The sequence below is a fragment of the Helianthus annuus genome, chromosome 17 (assembly GCF_002127325.2).
Source record: "Helianthus annuus cultivar XRQ/B chromosome 17, HanXRQr2.0-SUNRISE, whole genome shotgun sequence".
In the NCBI taxonomy this organism is placed as follows: domain Eukaryota; kingdom Viridiplantae; phylum Streptophyta; class Magnoliopsida; order Asterales; family Asteraceae; genus Helianthus; species Helianthus annuus.
The window spans coordinates 127,214,611-127,233,699 of NC_035449.2; positions in this window are offsets into that span (position 1 = coordinate 127,214,611).

Below are 19,089 nucleotides of genomic sequence, written 5' to 3' on the forward strand. Positions count from 1 at the left end.
CACCATTACCCCCGTTGTTGCCATTGTTGTTGTTGTTGTTGTTCCCAGCGTTGTCATTATTCGGGCGGTTGTTGTCGTTAGCGTTCTGGTTTTGCTGAGGGCAATCCCGCTTAAAGTGGCCCTCGTCACCACACCGATAGCACCCCTTCCTGAAACCCTGGTTCTGCTGGGGTGGTTGTCCCTGTTGTCTCTGGTTTTGCTGGTTCTGTTGCTGCTGGTGTTTGGGCTGGGAGGCCCTACAATCCCTGGCCTCATGGCCCGCCTTACCACACCTGTTACATGTCCGACCACACGGCCCAAAATGATGATAGCCACACTTGTTACACCGTGGTTTCCTCCCTGCATATGAACCCTGACTGTGGCTACTTCCCTGGCCTTGATTGACAGAAGACGACTGGCTGATGTTGCGGTTGGTGTTGTTGTCTGGCCTTTTCTGAGTCTGACCAGCACTGGATGCTTTGTCGTAGTCGCTCCACTTCCGTTTGTTATCATTAGCAGATGTAGTAGCAGTGGGTGCCGCAGCAGTAGTGGCTGAAATGCGCGGGGGTAACGAATTGCTCTCTACCTGTCACACCCCGACCACGTAAAACAACAAAACGTGGCGGAAACGTCGGGGAGTGTTGTAACAGAATCATTGTTTCACAACCATGGATTAAATAGTTTTGTTTTATTGAATTATTGAATTCAATGTTTTGGTACAATTTATAATAAAACAAATAATTGTTTCTCAGTTTTAAGTCGCTAAGGCACAAGTCCATCCTATATGTAGCGTGTATCAACAATCATCACATAGCAGTACCTGAAACATATATGAAAATATGGTACGTCAGCATAAAAATGCCTGTGAGTAACATAGGATTTTGTGTATTAGATTCATGGCTTTAGATAATATGAGAAAAGGTTTTATGTTTTCAAAATAGCCATGAATCTAATGTAAAAGTTTTGTTTCTGAAAATGTGTCGTTTTGGAAAACGGGTTTATAGTATAGACAAAAATATATTTTGGTTTTGAAAAGTTTGTACAAATAGTATATCATAGTATACTTTAGTTTTGAAATAGTTAAATGGATAGTATATCAAAATATACTTTAGTAATTAAAATAATAGTTTCGGTAGTATATCTCAAGTATACTTTGGTTTAAGAATAAAAGTATTGGTAGTATATCAAATTATACTTTGGTTTGTAAATAGCATATCAACTATGCTTTGGTTAAAAGTAGCATATCAACTATGCTTTAGATAGTATATCAAAATATACTTTAGTTTAAAATAACAAAGTTGGTAGTATATCAAACTATACTTTGGTAAACAGTAGCATATCAAACTATGCTTTGGCTTAAAAATAGCATATCAACTATGCTTTGGTTTAAATAACAAAGTAGGTGTGTTAAAACATATGTTGGATTTTTGTACACAGTATATCAAAATATACTTTGGTCGATCACATTTGAGAGCACATCAAACTGTACTTTTGTAGTATATCAACATATACAAAGAGAGTGTGATTTGGTATTCAACCAAGCCTTAGTGTATCAAACTACACTTTGGAGACTATAGAAACACCACAAAGGCAATTTCTATTTGGTTAAAATTTGGTTTCTGGCATTCCATACAACAGGAATGGGGTGTCTAGTCCTATAGCGCTATATCATACTACCAATCGGCTGGGTGAATGTATAAAATAGGTACAATCCAACAATTAGTTTTATAAGTTTTGGAAAATCAGTGTTTAAACCATAGGTAATTGTTTAATTTGTCAAAAGAATGTGTACTAAATATGTGTAATCATATAGTTTAAAATCAGGAAAATAACAGATAGGCATATATGTTTCACCCCAAAACATTTGAAAATAGTAAAAGAGGGGACTATGTACTCACTTGAGATTGCGAGTATCCTTGATTAAGTGTCCTAACAAAGCTCGGGAAATCAAGGAATCAAGTGGCACCTAGAATGGATCACTATGTTAAACAATCGGATCCTAAGTCGGGAGGTAGGATAGAATGAAGCTCTATAAATCAAATGAGTATTGCAACTCATATGGCATGATTTAATAGAGCTAACATTCTGATTTGGAAGTCTACCTAAGTGCTTTTGACCCGTTTCGACCCATTATGGTAGTATAAGCCACTATAATGCGTCGTTTGCATAAAACTAGGTTCGGATGGTTAACTATGTGCTATGTCAAGTCTTACATGCCCAATTATCCCTAAACATGTTACTAATTCAGATTATATGTCAAAAATATGTTCACATAGTCAAAATACGGATTTTAGCTTCAAAAGGGCATTTTGGTCATTTCCTATGGGCATACAAGCTAACTAGCATACGACTAACCAATCCTAGGTGATCATAAGGTATAACCTCAGTGGTTATTCCCTATACAACTATGATCACTAACTAAGCTTGGTCGGATCCTAAAGATCGACCAAATGGGTCGGGTTCGAAAGGCTTAGCGGTTGTTTAGACCGCTTTACCTTGCGACCCTAAACAAGCACTAAACTAATAGTGTCGAGTTAAACATGTCAAAACATGTCTAACCTACTGATTTGGTATCAAAACAAAGCGTTTTGATACCCTAAAGTAGTTCCGTTGCAAAATGCGTGCTAAAACGCATTTTGACCGAAACTTTGACTCGACACTACAACTAGTTAACGTGGTAATCAGCGGCTATAATCACGAAGGATTATAACTATCGTGATTACAATCACGTTTCAAAGTTCAATTGAACTTTGACTTGACCAATTGATGGTCAAAACCGAAAGTCAAACTGTTGGCCAAACGTTTGACTTTCTGCATTACATAAGGAAAGAGCCATAAAAAGAATGAAAGAAGCTCACTAAGGGTCCTTGCTATCTTTTCAACAAGAAGACAAAGTCCCAATTCAGCTTAGGAGAGCTCCAAAGCAGATGTGAAGGAGAGAAAGAAGGAATGAGCAATGAACAAGTGAATGGAGTGGCCTATTTATACTTGTTGGTGATCAACAAGATCAAGACAAGTGGTTTGTTTAGCCATTAAGCAATGAATCACAACCATACAAGTGTAATTGACAGCTATACTTTGCTTGGAGAGGTGCTAACTTGGTCACCACACAAAGGAATTGCAAGAAAGGTCCCTGAATTATCAAACTGATGCTGAAAACAATGTTTCTGCCCAGATGTGATGGTCGCGTAGCGCGACCATAAAGCCTTATGGTTGTCGCGCTACGCGACGATGTAGGCTGAACTTTCAAAGTTTGGCAGAAATGGTCCCTGCACGTTTTTAAAGCCTTTTTCGATGCGTTTAAACCCCGTTAACCTCATTTCAAGGCTCTAAAATGAAGTTAAAGTATAGGGGACTCAAAACATGCTCGAAAACATCTCGGATGTCGGTTCGTTTGGTCGTACAATCGCGTTGTTCGGTTAATTACGACGGAACTCAAACGGATGCGAAAACGAACCAAATTAAGCGACGAATGGAATTTTTTGCATGCCGATCACTAAAATAAAAATATTTTAGTGTGTACAAAAATTTTGGATGTCCAGATGTGTCCAGAACATAAGATATGCGCGAAAATGCAAACTTATGCCATTTTTGACACTTTTAGTCCCTGTAAGATCATATAAGCATGTTTTCGCACACCGAACCTATCAAAGCTTATTTCTAAGCTATGTTTAGGTTATATATGGTATGTTTAGCTTATGATCAAGTTCCGGACTATTCGTTACCTTACGAATCGGTATAGTTTCGCAGTTTGACGCAAATAGTCCCTGCGATCGAATAAACTTGTTTTTGCCATACCAAACCTTCCAAAACTTATTTCTAAGTTATGTAAAGGTCATTTAAAGTATGTTAAGCCTATTTCACTATTCCGGAGTGTTTGTTGCACGAAAACTGATTACGTTTACGCACCAGTGCGCATATAACTTTCTAGAAAGCGATTTAAAGCTCGGAATTGAACGAGAAATGATATGTGCAAAAGATACACATATTTATACAAATCCCAAGTATGAAACACAATATTTCATTGACTTGGCATTTGTTTGGTGCTTGTGGTGACACAGGTGTCACAGTCTCCCCTACTTTAGGAAATTTCGTCCCGAAATTTAATTCTAAAGGAAACTTGTGAAGACAACTGTGATTGTTTCGCTTTCGAATGAATCCTCCGTTTCCCAAGTAAAACTCTAGGTCACGTTTTGATTCTTAGCGAATCTGTTAACTGCTAAAATGTCGTTGTTGTAGTAATGAAAACATGGGGTTTTGAGCAACGGATAGGAGAATGTTTCCTATGAAGACTATTATAGGAAACTTGTGTGTGCTCGAAATCAGAGTCGGAGAATGCAAAATAAGATTGACATTGGTCAAAGTCCAGGACTTCTAGCAATTTAAATAACGCTACTTTCGCAATGTAATAAGGAACACTTATATATAGGAAGTACCAGCGGCGTATCCACCATGCCCTTTTTACATTGTTCCCGTCTCGTTATTCTTATCACTATAGGTCTTAACACATGACAAAACTTGCTGTGGTTTCTGTGCACTGAATTCCATAATTACGTATGCATCCATAATTACGTAATTCCTTGCACAGTCCGCATAGTTCATCTCATAATGTGTAGGGTAAAATCAATCGAATAACCATGAAATGACTTGACTAGACCACCAAGGATCTTTTTAACTAGATCAATGAACGATCCTTTTAACCAGATCAACACATGATCTTCCTTAACTAGACCGTTGTATGATCTCTTTAAATAGACCACTTAAGGGATCTTTATAACTCGGAACTAAATAATCGTTTTGAATCAGCACTTTGGAATCCAAGGTTCTTACTATTTGCATAGAAGCCCCTTAAGGATTTAAGACAGTACTTTGAGTATCCTTCTGAGAATCTAACATATGAAAATACGGAAGATTCCACCAGGACTTAGATAACGAGCTTTGGAGTTACACATAAACACAAAATCACCAAATTATGTATTCGTTAATTTAATTATTAGCTCGTTTGTGAATTTGAAGTACACTAGAAATCCAATCACGGACTTCAATTAGTACTTTAAAATATTCTCAAGAATCTAACTATGAAGATAGGAAGATCTTATAAGGATTTGGAATTTGTTTCTGTCGTGTTATAACATTCGTATTAGGATAAATAAAGAATCCATTAAGGACTTACGACAGTACCTTTATCAAATCAAAGATTTGAAATGGTACTTCAAGTATCTGATTAAGAATTGCACCTGTACTTTGTTTCTTAAAAAAAACTAGTACTTAGGATTTTTGGGGAGATCACAAATGATCATAGAATAAAGGAATCACACGAGAAGTTTGTTCTGAAAAGAACATGGTTCTTTGGTGTCGATATTGTAGGGGTATGCCAACACATACATAATCGTATCAGTTTTGGAAATAAAATTGGAACAACCATTTTGTTTATAGTAACTGAATTGTCTTAAATGTCAAAAGATAACAAACGAAGGAAATACAAAAGTCTAATTGTTCACTACTGCATTGTCATTTGCATTTGCCTCGTTTATGTTAAATACTCGTCCGCGTGCTGGATTTGCATTAGCAAGTCTTGGGCAATTGTTCCGGTAGTGAGTAAGATCACCACAGTTATAGCACGATCCAGGTGGAAACTATGCTCGAACAACAGCAGGATTTGCAGCATTTTGGTTTTGGATAACATGACGGCAGGTTTTGACCAAATGTCCCAATCGCCCACCGTGGGTACACTTGAGACACGGTGTTTGATTCACATGATGACGGTTGCATTTGTTGCACAAGGGTGCAGTACCAATATAGTTCTTCCTAGCACGAGGTTGTGCTGGCTGATTTGGTGCAACCTGATCATTCTGAGCGACCACTGCGAAGTTTTGTGAAGCCTTACGCTTCTTCGACTTCTTAGAGGACTCGATCTGTTTATCCTTTGGTTTTTCTTGTGCCAACTTGTCAGAGGGTTTCAGATCGCCTTTTCGGAAAAGCTTACCCTTCCTGATTTGAGATTCAGTCAGGGTAGCAGATAGTTCAATGGCTTGTCTGACGGTAGTAGGGTTGCTACCAGTAACAATATCCTGAACTGGATCAGGAAGGCCATCGATGTATCTTTCAATTGCCTTATCCAAAGGCGTAACCATGGTAGGACATAACAGACTCAATTCCTCGTAACGATCAGTGTATGCTCGATGTTCACCGCTGTCTTGTTTGAGATCATCAAATTCCCGTTCCAAAGCCCTAAGCTCATGACGAGGACAGAATTCCTTCATCATTAGAGCCCGAAGCTCTTCCCAGGTTTGTGCCATTGCTACATCGGCACCTTGATCCCTCATTATGCCATTCCACCATGTGAGTGCTCTTTTCTGGAATACACTCGACGCAAACTCAACTTTTCGCTCGTTTGGGCATTGCACATGACGAAATGTGCTTTCAAGACTCTCAAACCACTGTAGGAGTCCCGTGGCCCCTTCAGACCCAGTAAATGTAAGTGACTTAGCTGAGTTGAATGTCTTAAAGGTGCACTGAACATTGTTATTGTTATTGTTTGCCTGATTTATCTGGGTGATAAGGTTCGGGAGTACAGCAGCGAATTGCTGAGCGATTAAGGCTGCCAAGGCGGCATCCTGAGCTTGATCACGTCGAGGAGGCATATTCTAAAAGGGCAAAGAAACATGAAGGAAAAACGAGTGAGATGTCATTGGATATTCAAAATTGGATGTTTAAGAATATCGACAGAGCATAAGGATTGTGATCATTCGTTCGTTACTTAAAACAAACAAATGACACAGTGACAAATCAAAGTAAATAGGTCAATATAATGTATCACTGAAGACATGCTCGCCTATAAGTGAACACTCACCCCAAGAGTTCCCAGGTAAGAGTGACTGGTCCGATACTGCGGATTTGTACGAACACTCTAGCCTTAGACAGAAAACTCAGGGTACATGCATTCACCCTTCCAGTTTGCACGTGTTCACATTATTTAGACCCAAACTTTGACGAGATTTTGAAAACACCAAAGGCTTAAAAGCCTAAAAACAAATCATCTAAGGATAGATGACTTCTCGTGATGTTTTGAAAAATTTTGACTCGAGAGAACGAATTGTGTTTTGTTTTTGTTAATCACCTAAGGATAGGTGAAGTGTATTGTTTTAAGACTAAACACAAGATAATTTGTGTTAGGGTCCTAGGAAGGTTATAGTCTAGGTCAAAGCATTACTAATAACCTAATTCCCTATAACCATTGGCTCAGATACCAAGTTTTCTGTCACACCCCGACCACGTAAAACAACAAAACGTGGCGGAAACGTCGGGGAGTGTTGTAACAGAATCATTGTTTCACAACCATGGATTAAATAGTTTTGTTTTATTGAATTATTGAATTCAATGTTTTGGTACAATTTATAATAAAACAAATAATTGTTTCTCAGTTTTAAGTCGCTAAGGCACAAGTCCATCCTATATGTAGCGTGTATCAACAATCATCACATAGCAGTACCTGAAACATATATGAAAATATGGTACGTCAGCATAAAAATGCCTGTGAGTAACATAGGATTTTGTGTATTAGATTCATAGCTTTAGATAATATGAGAAAAGGTTTTATGTTTTCAAAATAGCCATGAATCTAATGTAAAAGTTTTGTTTCTGAAAATGTGTCGTTTTGGAAAACGGGTTTATAGTGTAGACAAAAATATACTTTGGTTTTGAAAAGTTTGTACAAATAGTATATCATAGTATACTTTAGTTTTGAAATAGTTAAATGGATAGTATATCAAAATATACTTTAGTAATTAAAATAATAGTTTCGGTAGTATATCTCAAGTATACTTTGGTTTAAGAATAAAAGTATTGGTAGTATATCAAATTATACTTTGGTTTGTAAATAACATATCAACTATGCTTTGGTTAAAAGTAGCATATCAACTATGCTTTAGATAGTATATCAAAATATACTTTAGTTTAAAATAACAAAGTTGGTAGTATATCAAACTATACTTTGGTAAACAGTAGCATATCAAACTATGATTTGGTTTAAAAATAGCATATCAACTATGCTTTGGTTTAAATAACAAGTAGGTGTGTTAAAACATATGTTGGATTTTTGTACATAGTATATCAATATATACTTTGGTAGATCACATTTGAGAGCACATCAAACTGTACTTTTGTAGTATATCAACATATACAAAAAGAGTGTGATTTGGTATTCAACCAAGCCTTAGTGTATCAAACTACACTTTGGAGACTATAGAAACACCACAAAGGCAATTTCTATTTGGTTAAAATTTGGTTTCTGACATTCCATACAACAGGAATGGGGTGTCTAGTCCTATAGCGCTATATCATACTACCAATCGGCTGGGTGAATGTATAAAATAGGTACAATCCAACAATTAGTTTTATAAGTTTTGGAAAATCAGTGTTTAAACCATAGGTAATTGTTTAATTTGTCAAAAGAATGTGTACTAAATATGTGTAATCATATAGTTTAAAATCAGGAAAATAACAGATAGGCATATATGTTTCACCCCAAAACATTTGAAAATAGTAAAAGAGGGGACTATGTACTCACTTGAGATTGCGAGTATCCTTGATTAAGTGTCCTAACAAAGCTCGGGAAATCAAGGAATCAAGTGGCACCTAGAATGGATCACTATGTTAAACAATCGGATCCTAAGTCGGGAGGTAGGATAGATTGAAGTTCTATAAATCAAATGAGTATTGCAACTCATATGGCATGATTTAATAGAGCTAACATTCTGATTTGGAAGTCTACCTAAGTGCTTTTGACCCGTTTCGACCCATTATGGTAGTATAAGCCACTATAATGCGTCGTTTGCGTAAAACTAGGTTCGGATGGTTAACTATGTGCTATGTCAAGTCTTACATGCCCAATTATCCCTAAACATGTTACTAATTCAGATTATATGTCAAAAATATGTTCACATAGTCAAAATACGGATTTTAGCTTCAAAAGGGCATTTTGGTCATTTCCTATGGGCATACAAGCTAACTAGCATACGACTAACCAATCCTAGGTGATCATAAGGTATAACCTCAGTGGTTATTCCCTATACAACTATGATCACTAACTAAGCTTGGTCGGATCCTAAAGATCGACCAAATGGGTCGGGTTCGAAAGGCTTAGCGGTTGTTTAGACCGCTTTACCTTGCGACCCTAAACAAGCACTAAACTAATAGTGTCGAGTTAAACATGTCAAAACATGTCTAACCTACTGATTTGGTATCAAAACAAAGCGTTTTGATACCCTAAAGTAGTTCCATTGCAAAATGCGTGCTAAAACGCATTTTGACCAAAACTTTGACTCGACACTACAACTAGTTAACGTGGTAATCAGCGGCTATAATCACGAAGGATTATAACTATAGTGATTACAATCACGTTTCAAAGTTCAATTGAACTTTGACTTGACCAATTGATGGTCAAAACCGAAAGTCAAACTGTTGGCCAAACGTTTGACTTTCTGCATTACATAAGGAAAAAGCCATAAAAAGAATGAAAGAAGCTCACTAAGGGTCCTTGCTAGCTTTTCAACAAGAAGACAAAGTCCCAATTCAGCTTAGGAGAGCTCCAAAGCAGATGTGAAGGAGAGAAAGAAGGAATGAGCAATGAACAAGTGAATGGAGTGGCCTATTTATACTTGTTGGTGATCAACAAGATCATGATAAGTGGTTTGTTTAGCCATTAAGCAATGAATCACAACCATACAAGTGTAATTGACAGCTATACTTTGCTTGGAGAGGTGCTAACTTGGTCACCACACAAAGGAATTGCAAGAAAGGTCCCTGAATTATCAAACTGATGCTGAAAACAATGTTTCTGCCCAGATGTGATGGTCGCGTAGCGCGAACATAAAGCCTTATGGTCGTCGCGCTACGCGACGATGTAGGCTGAACTTTCAAAGTTTGGCAGAAATGGTCCCTGCACGTTTTTAAAGCCTTTTTCGATGCGTTTAAACCCCGTTAACCTCATTTCAAGGCTCTAAAATGAAGTTAAAGTATAGGGGACTCAAAACATGCTGGAAAACATCTCGGATGTCGGTTCGTTTGGTCGCACGATCGCGTTGTTCGGTTAATTACGACGGAACTCAAACGGATGCGAAAACGAACCAAATTAAGCGACGAATGGAATTTTTTGCATGCCGATCACTAAAATAAAAATATTTTAGTGTGTACAAAAATTTTGGATGTCCAGATGTGTCCAGAACGTAAGATATGCGCGAAAATGCAAACTTATGCCATTTTTGACACTTTTAGTCCCTGTAAGATCATATAAGCATGTTTTTGCACACCGAACCTATCAAAGCTTATTTCTAAGCTATGTTTAGGTTATATATGGTATGTTTAGCTTATGATCAAGTTCCGGACTATTCGTTACCTTACGAATCGGTATAGTTTCGCAGTTTGACGCAAATAGTCCCTGCGATCGAATAAACTTGTTTTTGCCATACCAAACCTTCCAAAACTTATTTCTAAGTTATGTAAAGGTCATTTAAAGTATGTTAAGCCTATTTCACTATTCCAGAGTGTTTGTTGCGCGAAAACTGATTACGTTTACGCACCAGTGCGCATATAACTTTCCAGAAAGCGATTTAAAGCTCGGAATTGAACGAGAAATGATATGTGCAAAAGATACACATATTTATACAAATCCCAAGTATGAAACACAATATTTCATTGACTTGGCATTTGTTTGGTGCTTGTGTTGACACAGGTGTCACACTACCTCTTGGTCCACAATCTTATGAGTCAGACGAACAATCTGTGTCAAATCATTGAGATGGGCTGCAGTGACCAAACTCTTCACACGCAGAGGCAACCCTTTGATGAATAACTCAATCCTCCGAGATATAGGCCGGGACAAGTTTGGGCACATGTCGGCCAGTTCATACGATCGCTTCACATAGGCTTCGACTTCAGATCCAACCATCTTCAAGTCGTAGTACTCGTTTTCCAACTTCTGGACTTCATCCCGAGGACAGTACTCCTCCCTGATCAGTTCTTTAAAGTCTTCCCAGGTTGTGGCATTCGTTGCCTCGATGCCCAACAACTGTACCTGGGCGTTCCACCACGTTAGGGCACCATCCGCCAAGGTACCCGTGGCATATTTCACCCTGTCCCCAGCGGGACAGTTACAGATAGCAAACACGGACTCTGCTTTCTCAAACCATCTCAGAAGCCCCACAGCCCCTTCAGTCCCGGTGAAGGTCTGTGGCTTACAGTCCATAAACATTTTGAATGTACAAGCAGGTTGGTTGGGTTGGGGTTGCGCTTGCTGACCTAAATGACGGAAGGAAACACATTATAGAAGTGAAAAGACGTGTACGTGGTATAAGAGTAAAGAGTACTTGGTACATTCCGTACCAGCTTGATAGGCTGCTAAGGCCTCAGCCACACGGGTATTGATTAAGTCAGTCAACTCAGCCTGAGTCATGTTGATGTTGCCACGTCCGTGTCCTCGTCCACTCATGATTCTATAGTTGGCAATAAACCGATTCAGGAAATCGAAACGAGATGAAAGTCAAGTATCATACTGATATCTACGTACTACCACGTTTACACATAGTAAGGCAGAACCCTTCTCATGCTCGATAAGCCTCACTGGGACTTGCATGCACCTCGCGTTATTATTAAGTGTGCACCCATAATAATAAGGCAATTTGCATGCTTATCTCAGTGCATCTTAGCTTGCGCTCGAAGCTTCCCGTTCAAACAACACAACAGATGGTATCACAGGTCTATAGTTCACATGAGTCGAAGGGTAGTGTCACACTATCAAGTCACTACGGCGTATAATGTTTCAGTTCATATACGTTGTGAGTGTGTGACTGCTAAGCAAGTAATGTATAAAGTGAGAGAGAGACGAACCTTGCAATCTGGAGCTGAGTGTCATGATCGATTTTCGAAGGTGTTCGGTTATAGTCTGGTTTTACAAAACGTTTTAAAACCTAGTTCACTATAACCAGTGGCTCTGATACCAAACTGTAACACCTCCAAAATTCCACCTGCGGAAACCCCGCGAGGCGTGTTACGCATCAGAGTTCGAGCCACCAATCACATTGAACCAATGGTAAATACTTAAATAAAACATAATATCAATTCCCAAAGTGTTGTGTAGCGGAAGCATGTAATAAATCGTTTAGCAAATGTTTCGTAATAACATTTAAAACCAATGTATCAAATGTAAGATAATCCGAAAGCCTCGATCCATGACCACTCCAGCACTTCCAGACAGCAAGTCCATGTTCCAAGGTTAACGACTTACAAGCATGCAAACAAGTGTGTCAGAGTACGCTGGTGAGTTCAAGGTTTTGTTAACGTGTTTTGTTACCATATGTATGTTAATGCGATTTAACGTTGCGACGCGATGTTGCTCATAACATGCTAGATACCCTAGGGAGTGTGCCCATATGTATCCGGGGAGTGTGCCCCTTAATAACCTGGAAGTGTCCAAACCCCAATGTTCAATAATCAAAACCCAATTCAAATGTTTACCCAATGTTCCCTCCCAATGTTTACTAGTTGTCCCAAACCACCGGGACGCATGCTTGAGAAAATGCAATGAACTCACCTGGGATTGCTCGGTATGATACACAACAGTTCAATTAAGCTACAAAGTGATCAACCACGTCCTATCACAGTTATCATACCAATCAGATTCATATACTAGTATCGCACGTATGTTCCACACATTGCAACAAGTTGTGTACAGATATTGACCATTATATTCACGTATAAGCATAGCATTTCAACAGTAACCTCACATAAACAAAGTCCAATATGCGGCCCAATCAGATGGACTCGTAACAGTGTGCAGGCCCAATGACAAAGTGTACGTGTAAATGGTCTCGAGTCGAGACTAAGCTCTCGAGTCGAGACTAGGCGGTCTCAGGTTGTCCTGGTTTCACAGTCTCGAGTCGCAACAGGCTGGTCTCGAGTTATCATGTTCTAGCCGAGATCACACGGTCTCGAGTCGCAACCGAACCCGCAACCGTGGTCTCGGTTTGTGCTGTTTTGTGTTGGTGTGTTGGTCTCGAGTCGAGACATTGAGTTCTCGACTCGCAATCCATGCTGTAACCGATTGCCTTTGTTGCCGTTTATAATTTCCGTGATATCAGCTAACATCTTTGGCAGTTTCACCAATCAGATCAAACACAGTTATTTCAATAGTCAAACATTCATATCAATTAACTTCGCAATATCTCGATCAAACAGGCAATTATCAATTGATCCATAAAAACCCTAAATAAAGCATGAACAATAATCTAGTGATTCACGTGAACATGTATCCAATTTTGTCAACCTAACTCCATTCACCACCATCCGAATTATAGAACATCACAATGGATTAACATCTACATCAAACCGATTCATATCATGGCTAATTAACATCATATCACAATAGATTACCATGCGTTTGGTTCTAATCCTAAGTCATACAATCCAATCATATGAACATTATCAACAATCGTGCTTCATTCAAGTAAATCATAATAATACATCATTATGAGAGTGTACAAAACATAAAATCATGGAAGCAACTAGTTACATACTAACCGATTAAAGGATGAACAAGACTTTTGATCCGAATAAGGGATGATCTTCGGTTGTCTTGCCGTCGGGTTTGAACGAGAGAGAGAGAAAGAGCTAGGGTTTTGTGAGTGTGTGGGTGTTTTCTTGATTGTGAATTATGAGAAGTAAAACCCCAAAGGTGTGTATACGCATGGACATGTATTCGGACCAGAGAGGTGGGCCGAACCCACTTGGGTTGCCTAATGGTTTCGGTTACAGCAATACGGCCCAACGGCCTTGTGCGATCGGGGAATGGTTGTGCGATTCGGTTCACTTAACACAAACAGTTAATACACAAAGCATACAATCATACATTCAATAATCATAAAGGTTCATATAAGCATGTAACGTTACACAAAGTGGGTTCGAAATACGAGTTGTCACAGTATCCCCAACTAAAAAGAAATTTCGTCCCGAAATTTGGTACGCAGTCACTGAGAAAGCTAGGTAAGTTATATCGTCTGTTGGTTTTCCTGGGGTGTCACATCCTCCCTAGCTTGAATGGGAATTTCGTCCCGAAATTCACTAGTTGCATCAACATTAAGTTTGCTAGGTTTTGCCTGGTCTTTGGGGAACAAATGTAGGTACTTAAGTTCCATCTGGTCCTCGCGTTCCCACGTGAACTCTGGACCACGTCTTGAGTTCCAACGAACTCTCACAATCGGTATACGGCTGTGTTTATGAACTTTAACTTCCCGATCCATAATCTCAATTGGTTCTTCGACAAACTGCAATTTGTCGTCTATTATCAGCTCTTGAAATGGTACAACTAGTGTTTCATCAACCAAACACTTCTTTAGCTGCGATACGTGAAATACATCATGGACATTACCCAATTCAGCCGGTAATTCCAACCTGTAGGCCACCTTTCCAATCCGTTCTACAATTTTGAATGGTCCTACATAACGAGGGTTTAGTTTGTCGCGTTTCCCAAAAAGCACCACACCCTTCCAGGGTGAAACCTTTAACATAACGCGGTCATTAACTTCAAATTCCAGCGGTTTACTACGCTTGTCAGCGTAGCTTTTCTGGCGATCGCGAGCTGCGGCCATACGGTTTCGGATCTGCACAATGCTTTCTGATGCCTCAAGCACAAACTCAGGGCTTTAATCTGACTATCACCCACCTCAAGCCAGCAGAGAGGTGAACGACATTTCCGTCTTCGAATGGAGCTGCCTTAATACTTGTATGGTAGCTGTTGTTGTAGGAGAACTCTATCAACGGTAAGTGCTTCTCCCATCCTTTCCCAAAGTCGATTACACATGCCCGTAGCATGTCTTCAAGTGTTTGGATGGTGCGCTCGCTTTGACCATCCGTCTGCGGGTGATAAGCAGTACTCATGTCGAGTTGTGAACCGAACGACTTATGCATTGACTGCCATAACTCTGAAGTGAAACGCGGATCTCGGTCTGAAATGATAGAAGTTGGTACCCCATGTCTAAAGACCACTTCCTTAAGGTACACTGCTGCCAACTGAGAGAATTTGTCTGTTTCCTTGATTGCCAGGAAATGTGCTGACTTCGTGAGGCGATCAACAATCACCCAAATAGTGTCGTTTCCAGCCTGAGTCCTTGGTAACCCTGTAACGAAATCCATGGCGATCTGTTCCCACTTCCATGTGGGTATTTCTGGTTGTTGAAGTAGACCTGAGGGCTTTTGATGTTCTGCTTTGACTTTAGCACAAGTCAAACATTTGCTGACATAGGTTGCGATATGAGCCTTCATGCTGGGCCACCAGTAGGTAGTTTTCAAGTCGTGGTACATCTTATCTGATCCAGGATGTACAGAGTAGCGTGATTTATGTGCTTCTTCCATTACAAGTTCTCGTAAGTTGCCAAAGAATGGGACCCAAATGCGTCCAGTTACGTAGTAAGCACCGTCTCCCTTTCGTTCTAGTCGTTGCTTCGAGCCACGTAAAGCTTCAGCTCGAACGTTCTCTGGTTTCAACGCTTCTAACTGAGCGTCTCGTATCTGGGAAAGAAGATTGGACTGGATCGTGAGTTGCAATGCTCGCACATGCCTAAGTGCATTATCCTTTCTGCTGAGGGCGTCAGCTACGACGTTTGCCTTGCCCGGATGATACTTGATGGCACATTCATAATCGTTCAATAATTTTACCCATCGTCGTTGTCGCATATTCAATTCTTTCTGGTCGAAGATGTGCTGAAGACTCCTATGGTCGGTGTAGATGGTGCATTTGGTACCGTACAGATAGTGCCTCCAAATCTTCAACGCAAATACCACCGCTCCTAACTCCAAGTCGTGTGTCGTGTAGTTCTTCTCGTGCAACTTCAGCTGACGAGAAGCATAAGCTATCACCTTCTGGCGTTGCATCAACACGCAACCGAGACCCTGAATCGAAGCATCACAATAAACCACAAAATCTTCGGTACCCTCTGGTAACGACAAGATCGGTGCACTGCAAAGTTTCTGTTTTAACAACTGGAAGGCCTCTTCCTGCTTCGTTCCCCATGAGTACGCCGTGTTCTTCTGTGTCAGCGAGGTGAGGGGTTGCGCGATTTTCGAGAAATCTTTAATGAACCTTCGATAATACCCTGCGAGACCAAGAAATTGTCGCACCTCAGACGGAGTCTTTGGTGCCGCCCAATTCTTAACTGCATCCACCTTCGCAGGATCCACATGTATCCCTTTCTCGTTAACAACGTGCCCAAGGAAGTGCACTTCTCGAATCCAAAAGTTGCACTTAGAAAATTTCGCATACAGCTGTTCCCGTCTCAAAAGTTCCAAGATGAGACGTAGGTGACGCTCGTGATCCTCCCTGTTCTTGGAATAGACTAGGATGTCGTCAATAAACACTATAACAAACTCGTCGAGATATGGCTTACATACGCGGTTCATGAGATCCATGAAAACCGCTGGTGCAGTAGTCAATCCAAACGGCATGACCAAAAACTCATAGTGTCCGTAGCGCGTTCGGAAAGCCGTCTTGGGAACATCCTCTTCCCTAACCCTTACCTGGTGATACCCCGATCTTAAGTCGATCTTGGAATAGAAACTTGACCCCTTGCAGCTGGTCAAACAAGTCGTCGATGCGTGGTAATGGATAGCGGTTCTTAATTGTCACCTTGTTGAGCTCTCGATAATCAATACACATACGGAATGACCCATCTTTCTTCTTTACAAATAGTACTGGGGCTCCCCAAGGCGAAGAACTGGGTCGAATAAAGCCCCTGTCCAACAACTCTTGCAGTTGATTAGACAGTTCTTGCAACTCTCCAGGTGCTAACTGGTATGGAGCTCGAGCAATCGGAGCCGCTCCCGGTGCAAGATCAATCAGGAATTCTACTTGACGATGAGGAGGTACCCCTGGTAGCTCCTCTGGGAACACATCAGCGAATTCTCGCACCACTTGTAGATCCTATATCTTACTTTCTTTAGACTGAGCATTGGTAACTAACGCTAACATTGCAGGATACCCCTTTTGCAGATATTGCTGTGCACGCATGGCCGAGATAATACCAACCATCGTTCCACTACGATGCCCTTGAACTAATAATGTCTCCCCATCAGGGAGAGGGATACGCACGATCTTTTCTTTACACAAAATTTCTGCTTGGTGCTTAGACAACCAATCCATGCCTACCACTATGTCAAAACTACCGAGCGTAACGGGAAGGAGGTCAATATCAAACACCTGAGCCACGAGATCTAGTTTGCACCCGAAAAGGACATTCGAGGCTTCTATCGTTTTACCATCTGCTAGTTCTACTACTTGTTTAACTTCTAAAGGTGTTGGGGTTATCCCTAATCGTTGACTAAACTCTAGGGACACGTAACTCCAATCGGCACCCGAATGAAATAATACAGAAGCAATACGATTGTTAACAGGAAACGTACCAGTTACAACGTTGCCGTCATTCCTGGCATCCCCTGCTCCAAGCTGGAACACTCTGCCTCGAGCACCATTACCTCCGTTGTTGCCATTGTTGTTGTTGTTGTTGTTCCCAGCGTTGTCATTATTCGGGCGGTTGTTGTCGTTAGCGTTCTGGTTTAGCTGAGGGCAATCCCGCTTAAAGTGGCCCTCGTCACCACACTGATAGCACCCCTTCCTGAAACCCTGGTTCTGCTGGGGTGGTTGTCCCTGTTGTCTCTGGTTTTGCTGGTTCTGTTGCTGCTGGTGTTTGGGCTGGGAGGCCCTACAATCCCTGGCCTCATGGCCCGCCTTATCACACCTGTTACATGTCCGACCACACGGCCCAAAATGATGATAGCCACACTTGTTACACCGTGGTTTCCTCCCTGCATATGAACCCTGACTGTGGCTACTTCCCTGGCCTTGATTTACAGAAGACGACTGGCTGATGTTGCGGTTGGTGATGTTGTCTGGCCTTTTCTGAGTCTGACCAGCACTGGATGCTTTGTCGTAGTCGCTCCACTTCCGTTTGTTATCATTAGCAGATGTAGTAGCAGTGGGTGCCGCAGCAGTAGTGGCTGAAATGCGCGGGGGTAACGAATTGCTCTCTACCTGTCACACCCCGACCACGTAAAACAACAAAACGTGGCGGAAACGTCGGGGAGTGTTGTAACAGAATCATTGTTTCACAACCATGGATTAAATAGTTTTGTTTTATTGAATTATTGAATTCAATGTTTTGGTACAATTTATAATAAAACAAATAATTGTTTCTCAGTTTTAAGTCGCTAAGGCACAAGTCCATCCTATATGTAGCGTGTATCAACAATCATCACATAGCAGTACCTGAAACATATATGAAAATATGGTACGTCAGCATAAAAATGCCTGTGAGTAACATAGGATTTTGTGTATTAGATTCATGGCTTTAGATAATATGAGAAAAGGTTTTATGTTTTCAAAATAGCCATGAATCTAATGTAAAAGTTTTGTTTCTAAAAATGTGTCGTTTTGGAAAACGGGTTTATAGTATAGACAAAAATATACTTTGGTTTTGAAAAGTTTGTACAAATAGTATATCATAGTATACTTTAGTTTTGAAATAGTTAAATGGATAGTATATCAAAATATACTTTAGTAATTAAAATAATAGTTTCGGTAGTATATCTCAAGTATACTTTGGTTTAAGAATAAAAGTATTGGTAGTATATCAAATTATACTTTGGTTTGTAAATAGCATATCAACTATGCTTTGGTTAAAAGTAGCATATCAACTATGCTTTAGATAGTATATCAAAATATACTTTAGTTTAAAATAACAAAGTTGGTAGTATATCAAACTATACTTTGGTAAACAGTAGCATATCAAACTATGCTTTGGTTTAAAAATAGCATATCAACTATGCTTTGGTTTAAATAACAAAGTAGGTGTGTTAAAACATATGTTGGATTTTTGTACACAATATATCAAAATATACTTTGGTAGATCACATTTGAGAGCACATCAAACTGTACTTTTGTAGTATATCAACATATACAAAGAGAGTGTGATTTGGTATTCAACCAAGCCTTAGTGTGTCAAACTAAACTTTGGAGACTATAGAAACACCACAAAGGCAATTTCTATTTGGTTAAAATTTGGTTTC